Source organism: Arachis stenosperma, chromosome 10 (genome assembly GCF_014773155.1).
Source record: "Arachis stenosperma cultivar V10309 chromosome 10, arast.V10309.gnm1.PFL2, whole genome shotgun sequence".
Lineage (NCBI taxonomy): Eukaryota > Viridiplantae > Streptophyta > Magnoliopsida > Fabales > Fabaceae > Arachis > Arachis stenosperma.
In genome coordinates this window covers 63331845-63339587 of record NC_080386.1, presented here as the reverse complement: position 1 = coordinate 63339587, position 7743 = coordinate 63331845, and the positions used below count along the sequence as shown (strand labels likewise).

Genomic DNA, 7743 nt, shown 5'->3' with positions numbered 1-7743 from the left:
TCACCATTCTCACCATGAACAAAGTGACTGACAACCACTCTTGTTCTACAAGCATCTGAGGCTTAGTGAATATCTCTTGGATTTCTGATTGCATGATGCATGGTTGATCGCCTGACAACCGAGTGCTCGCCTGACAAACGAGCCAACCATTCCGTGAGATCAGAGTCTTCGTGGTATAGGCAAGAACTGATGGCAGCATTCAAGAGAATCCGGAAGGTCTAACCTTGTCTGTGGTATTCTGAGTAGGATTCAATGACTGAATGACTGTGACGTGCTTCAAACTCCTGAGGGCGGGGCGTTAGTGACAGACGCAAAAGAATCACTGGATTCTATTCCGGCCTGATTGAGAACCGACAGATGATTCCGCTATGCTGTGACCAGAGCATATGCAATCGTTTTCAATGAGAGGATGGGAGGTAGCCACTGACAATGGTGAAACCCTACACGAGCTTGCCATGGAAAGGAGTAAGAAGGATTGGATGAAGGCAGTAGGAAAGCAGAGAGACGGAAGGGAAGGCATCTTCATACGCTTGTCTGAAGCTCTTACACCAATGATATACATAAGTATCTCTATCTTTACCTTTTATGTTATTTTCGTTCATCACTATACCAATTTGAGTTTGCCTGACTGAGATTTACAAGGTGACCATAGCTTGCTTCATACCACTAATCTCCGTGGGATCGACCCTTACTCGCGTAAGGTTTATTACTTGGACGACCCAGTGCACTTGCTGGTTAGTTGTGCGAAGTTGTGTTTATACCATGGTATTGAGCACCAAGTCTTTGGAGCCATTACTAGGGATTGTTTATGTTTTGAAAAGTAGTGATCACAATTTCGTGCACCAGATAGCCAAGCTTCAGCAGGACATTGCATTCAAGAGCTAAATTGATGATATTCAATCAGCTTTGGTGATGATAAGAACATCACCTTGAAACATTAGAATTCATTCTTAAGAACTCTGAAAAATACCTAATCTAAGCAACAAGATGAACCGTCAGTTGTCCATACTCGAAACAATCCCCGGCAACGGCGCCAAAAACTTGGTGCACAAAATTGTGATCACTACTTTTTCACAACTCAATTAATCCCTAGTAATGGCCCCAAAGACTTGGTGCTCAATACCATGGCATAAACACAACTTCGCACAACTAACCAGCAAGTGCACTGGGTCGTCCAAGTAATAAACCTTACGCGAGTAAGGGTCGATCCCACGGAGATTGTTGGTATGAAGTGATGAGCGGATAATTTATACGCTTTTTGGCATTGTTTTTAGTATGTTTTCAGTATCTTTTAATTAGTTTTTATTATATTTTTATTAATTTTTAATTAAAATTCACTTTTCTGGACTTTACTATGAGTTTGTGTGTTTTTCTGTGATTTCAGGTATTTTCTGGCTGAAATTGAAGGTTCTGAGCAAAAATCTGATTCAGAGACTCAAAAGGACTGCAGATGCTGTTGGATTCTGACCTCCCTGCACTCGAAGTGGATTTTCTGGAGCTACAGAAGTCCAATTGGCGCGCTCTCAATCGGCGTTGGAAAGTAGACATCCTGGGCTTTCCAGCAATATATAATAGTCCATACTTTGCCCAAGATTTGATGGCCCAAACCGGCGTTCAAAATCACCTCAAGAAATTCCAGCGTTAAACGCCGGAACTGGCACCTAAATGGGAGTTAAACGCCCAAACTGGCATAAAAGCTGGCGTTTAACTCCAAGAGAAGTCTCTACACGAAAATGCTTCATTGCTCAGCCCAAGCACACACCAAGTGGGCCCGGAAGTGGATTTTTATGTCATTTACTCATCTTTGTACACCGTAGGATACTAGTTTTCTATAAGTAGGACCTTTTACTATTGTATTTGACATCTTGGGATCTTTGGAACCTTTTTCTTTAGATCTTTTGATCACTTTGGGAGGCTGGCCATTCGGCCATGCCTAGACCTTGTTCTTATGTATTTTCAACGGTGGAGTTTCTACACACCATAGATTAAGGTGTGGAGCTCTGCTGTACCTCGAGTATTAATGCAATTACTATTGTTCTTCCATTCAATTTCGCTTGTTCTTTGTCCAAGATATCACTTGTTCTTCAACTTGATGAAGGTGATGATTGACGCCCATCACCATTCTCACCCATGAACAAAGTGACTGACAACCACTCTTGTTCTACAAGCATCTGAGGCTTAGTGAATATCTCTTGGATTTCTGATTGCATGATGCATGGTTGATCGCCTGACAACCGAGTGCTCGCCTGACAAACGAGCCAACCATTCCGTGAGATCAGAGTCTTCGTGGTATAGGCAAGAACTGATGGCAGCATTCAAGAGAATCCGGAAGGTCTAACCTTGTCTGTGGTTTCTGAGTAGGATTCAATGACTGAATGACTGTGACGTGCTTCAAACTCCTGAGGGCGGGGCGTTAGTGACAGACGCAAAAGAATCACTGGATTCTATTCCGGCCTGATTAAGAACCGACAGATGAATTCCGCTATGCTGTGACCAGAGCATATGCAATCGTTTTCAATGAGAGGATGGGAGGTAGCCACTGACAATGGTGAAACCCTACACGAGCTTGCCATGGAAAGGAGTAAGAAGGATTGGATGAAGGCAGTAGGAAAGCAGAGAGACGGAAGGGAAGGCATCTTCATACGCTTGTCTGAAGCTCTTACACCAATGATATACATAAGTATCTCTATCTTTACCTTTTATGTTATTTTCGTTCATCACTATACCCATTTGAGTTTGCCTGACTGAGATTTATAAGGTGACCATAGCTTGCTTCATACCACCAATCTCCGTGGGATCGACCCTTACTCGCGTAAGGTTTATTACTTGGACGACCCAGTGCACTTGCTGGTTAGTTGTGCGAAGTTGTGTTTATACCATGGTATTGAGCACCAAGTCTTTGGAGCCATTACTAGGGATTGTTTATGTTTTTGAAAAGTAGTGATCACAATTTCGTGCACCAGATAGCCAAGCTTCAGCAGGACATTGCATTCAAGAGCTAAATTGATGATATTCAATCAGCTTTGGTGATGATAAGAACATCACCTTGAAACACTAGAATTCATTCTTAAGAACTCTGAAAAATACCTAATCTAAGCAACAAGATGAACCGTCAGTTGTCCATACTCGAAACAATCCCCGGCAACGGCGCCAAAAACTTGGTGCACAAAATTGTGATCACTACTTTTCACAACTCAATTAATCCCTAGTAATGGCCCCAAAGACTTGGTGCTCAATACCATGGCATAAACACAACTTCGCACAACTAACCAGCAAGTGCACTGGGTCGTCCAAGTAATAAACCTTACGCGAGTAAGGGTCGATCCCACGGAGATTGTTGGTATGAAGTGATGAGCGGATAATTTATACGCTTTTTGGCATTGTTTTTAGTATGTTTTCAGTATCTTTTAATTAGTTTTTATTATATTTTTATTAATTTTTAATTAAAATTCACTTTTCTGGACTTTACTATGAGTTTGTGTGTTTTTCTGTGATTTCAGGTATTTTCTGGCTGAAATTGAAGGTTCTGAGCAAAAATCTGATTCAGAGACTCAAAAGGACTGCAGATGCTGTTGGATTCTGACCTCCCTGCACTCGAAGTGGATTTTCTGGAGCTACAGAAGTCCAATTGGCGCGCTCTCAATCGGCGTTGGAAAGTAGACATCCTGGGCTTTCCAGCAATATATAATAGTCCATACTTTGCCCAAGATTTGATGGCCTAAACCGGCGTTCAAAGTCACCTCAAGAAATTCCAGCGTTAAACGCCGGAACTGGCACCTAAATGGGAGTTAAACGCCCAAACTGGCATAAAAGCTGGCGTTTAACTCCAAGAGAAGTCTCTACACGAAAATGCTTCATTGCTCAGCCCAAGCACACACCAAGTGGGCCCGGAAGTGGATTTTTATGTCATTTACTCATCTTTGTACACCGTAGGATACTAGTTTTCTATAAGTAGGACCTTTTACTATTGTATTTGACATCTTGGGATCTTTGGAACCTTTTTCTTTAGATCTTTTGATCACTTTGGGAGGCTGGCCATTCGGCCATGCCTAGACCTTGTTCTTATGTATTTTCAACGGTGGAGTTTCTACACACCATAGATTAAGGTGTGGAGCTCTGCTGTACCTCGAGTATTAATGCAATTACTATTGTTCTTCCATTCAATTTCGCTTGTTCTTTGTCCAAGATATCACTTGTTCTTCAACTTGATGAAGGTGATGATTGACGCCCATCACCATTCTCACCCATGAACAAAGTGACTGACAACCACTCTTGTTCTACAAGCATCTGAGGCTTAGTGAATATCTCTGGATTTCTGACTGCATGATGCATGGTTGATCGCCTGACAACCGAGTGCTCGCCTGACAAACGAGCCAACCATTCCGTGAGATCAGAGTCTTCGTGGTATAGGCAAGAACTGATGGCAGCATTCAAGAGAATCCGGAAGGTCTAACCTTGTCTGTGGTATTCTGAGTAGGATTCAATGACTGAATGACTGTGACGTGCTTCAAACTCCTGAGGGCGGGGCGTTAGTGACAGACGCAAAAGAATCACTGGATTCTATTCCGGCCTGATTAAGAACCGACAGATGAATTCCGCTATGCTGTGACCAGAGCATATGCAATTGTTTTCAATGAGAGGATGGGAGGTAGCCACTGACAATGGTGAAACCCTACACGAGCTTGCCATGGAAAGGAGTAAGAAGGATTGGATGAAGGCAGTAGGAAAGCAGAGAGACGGAAGGGAAGGCATCTTCATACGCTTGTCTGAAGCTCTTACACCAATGATATACATAAGTATCTCTATCTTTACCTTTTATGTTATTTTCGTTCATCACTATACCCATTTGAGTTTGCCTGACTGAGATTTACAAGGTGACCATAGCTTGCTTCATACCACCAATCTCCGTGGGATCGACCCTTACTCGCGTAAGGTTTATTACTTGGACGACCCAGTGCACTTGCTGGTTAGTTGTGCGAAGTTGTGTTTATGCCATGGTATTGAGCACCAAGTCTTTGGGGCCATTACTAGGGATTGTTTATGTTTTGAAAAGTATTGATCACAATTTCGTGCACCAAGTTTTTGGCGCCGTTGCCGGGGATTGTTCTTGTGTATGGACAACTGACGGTTCATCTTGTTGCTTAGATTAGGCATTTATTTTTTTTCGAAATTCTTGAAGATCAATTCTAGAGTTTCATGATGATTTGTTGAAATCTGGCTGGCTGTAAAGCCATGTCTAATTTCATTGGACCGAGGTTTCAACTTATCATCACAAGAGCTTGTTCATCTTGCTTTTGGAGCAGTGATCTGCTAAGGCTTGGCTGGCCTTTGGCCATGTCTAGTGTTTTGGACTGAAGCTTTCTTTGAAAGCTTGGCTGGCTGTGAAGCCATGTCTAATTCCTGGACCGGAGTCCTAGACTAGCATTGCACTGATTCCTGGAATTCTCATTAAGAATTTTTGATGTTTTCACTTAAATTTCGAAAATCACAAAAAAATTTTTACAAAATCATAAAATCCAAAAATACATCTTGTTTGAGTCTAGTGTCTCATCTTAAGTTTGGTGTCAATTGCATACATTCATTCATGTGTCTTACAGATCTTCAAGTCATTCTTGATGATTTCTTACTCTGATCTTTGAATTCTTTTGACTTGAGTGTTTATGTGTCTCATATAGTGTCAGTAGTATACAAACTGCTAAGTTTGGTGTCTTGCATGCATTGTTATTTGATTCTTGTTGCATTTTGATTATTAAAAATCCAAAAATATTTTTTATTTGTGTCTTTTCAAGTCAATAATACAGAGAATTGAAGATTCAGAACATACTGCAGAGGAATTATACAGAAAAAGCTGGGCATTCAAAAATGCCCAGTGAAGAAGGCAGACTGGCGTTTAAACGCCAGCCAGGGTACCTGGTTGGGCGTTCAACGCCCAAAAAGGGTGCATTTTGGGCGTTAAACGCCAGAATGGATACCATTCTGGGCGTTTAACGCCAGGATGGTGCTAACGGGGAAGATTTTGTTTTTCAAATCAAATTTTTTTCAAGTTTTCAAAGTTTTTCAAAATCAAATCTTTTTCAAATCATATCTTTTCAATCAAATGTTTTCAAAATCAATTTCTTTCCTTTTTAAAAGATACTTACTAACAATTAATGATTTGATTGAACATTTTTTGCCTTTTCTGTTGAGGAAGGTTTTATGTTTGAATCATATCTTTTCTTGTTAGGCAAGTCATTAATTTTTAAAATCAAATCTTTTTAAATTGTTTTCAAAATCAAATCTTCTTAAAATTGTTTTCAAATCATATCTTTTCAATCAAATGTTTTTAAAATCAATCATATCTTCTTAACCACATCTTTTTCAAAATAGTTTGCAATCAAATCTTTTTAACTTCTAATTTCAAATCCTTTTTCAAAAATCACTTGATTTCTTTTCCACTTTTATTTTCGAAAATCAATTAGTGTTTTTCAAAAATGTTTTCAAAATATTCTAATTAATTTTCGAAAATCTTCTTCCCTCCTTCCACATCCTTCTATTTATGGAGTACCACTCCTTCTCAATGCACAATTCGAACCTTATCTAATTAAAGTTCGAATTCTTCTTCTCCTTCTTCTTTCTATTTCTCTCTTCCTCTGACACCTCAAGGAATCTCTATACTGTGACATAGAGGATTCCACATTTTCTTGTTCTCTTCTCTTTCATATGAGCAGGAGCAGAGACAAAGGCATTCTTGTTGAAGCTGACCCTGAACCCGAAAGGACCTTGAAGAGAAAGCTAAGAGAAGCCAAAGCACAACTCTCTTTAGAGGACCTGACCGAATTCTTCAAAGAAGAAGAAGACATGGCAGCCGAAAACAACAATAATGCAAACAATGCAAGGAAGGTGCTGGGTGACTTTACTGCACCTACTCCCGACTTCTATGGGAGAAGCATCTCTATCCCTGCCATTGGAGCAAACAACTTTGAGCTTAAGCCTCAATTAGTTTCTCTAATGCAACAGAATTGCAAGTTCCATGGACTTCCAATGGAAGATCCTCATCAGTTTTTAGCTGAATTCTTGCAAATCTGTGACACAGTCAAGACTAATGGGGTTGACCCTGAGGTCTATAGACTGATGCTATTCCCTTTTGCTGTAAGAGACAGAGCTAGGATATGGTTGGACTCTCAACCTAAAGAAAGCCTGGACTCTTGGGAAAAGCTAGTCAATGCCTTCTTGGCAAAGTTCTTTCTACCACAAAGATGGAGTAAGCTTAGAGTGGAAGTCCAAACCTTCAGACAGAAGGATGGAGAATCCCTCTATGAAGCTTGGGAAAGGTACAAACAATTGATCAGAAGATGTCCTTCTGACATGCTTTCTGAATGGAGCATCATAGGTATTTTCTATGATGGTCTCTCTGAACTATCTAAGATGTCCTTGGATAGCTCTGCTGGAGGATCTCTTCATCTGAAGAAGACGCCTACAGAAGCTCAAGAGCTCATTGAAATGGTTGCAAATAACCAATTCATGTACACTTCTGAAAGGAATCCTATGAACAATGGGACTAGTCAGAAGAAAGGAGTTCTTGAGATTGACACTCTGAATGCCATTTTGGCTCAGAATAAAATATTGACTCAACAAGTCAATTTGATTTCTCAAAGTCTGTCTGGAATACAAAATGCACCTGGCAGTACTAAGGATGCTTCATCTGAGGAAGAAGCTTATGATCTTGAGAACCCTTCAATGGAAGAGGTGAATTACCTAGGAGAA

At 40.5% G+C, this 7743-nt stretch overlaps 1 non-coding gene across 1 annotated transcript; it reads right to left on the bottom strand.

Moving 5' to 3' along the window:
• Positions 1 to 7242: 7242 nt before the first annotated feature.
• LOC130958317 (small nucleolar RNA R71) lies at positions 7243 to 7350 on the bottom strand. Its single transcript, XR_009077445.1, has one exon. It is a non-coding gene; the product is annotated as a small nucleolar RNA R71 (small nucleolar RNA).
• Positions 7351 to 7743: the final 393 nt, after the last annotated feature.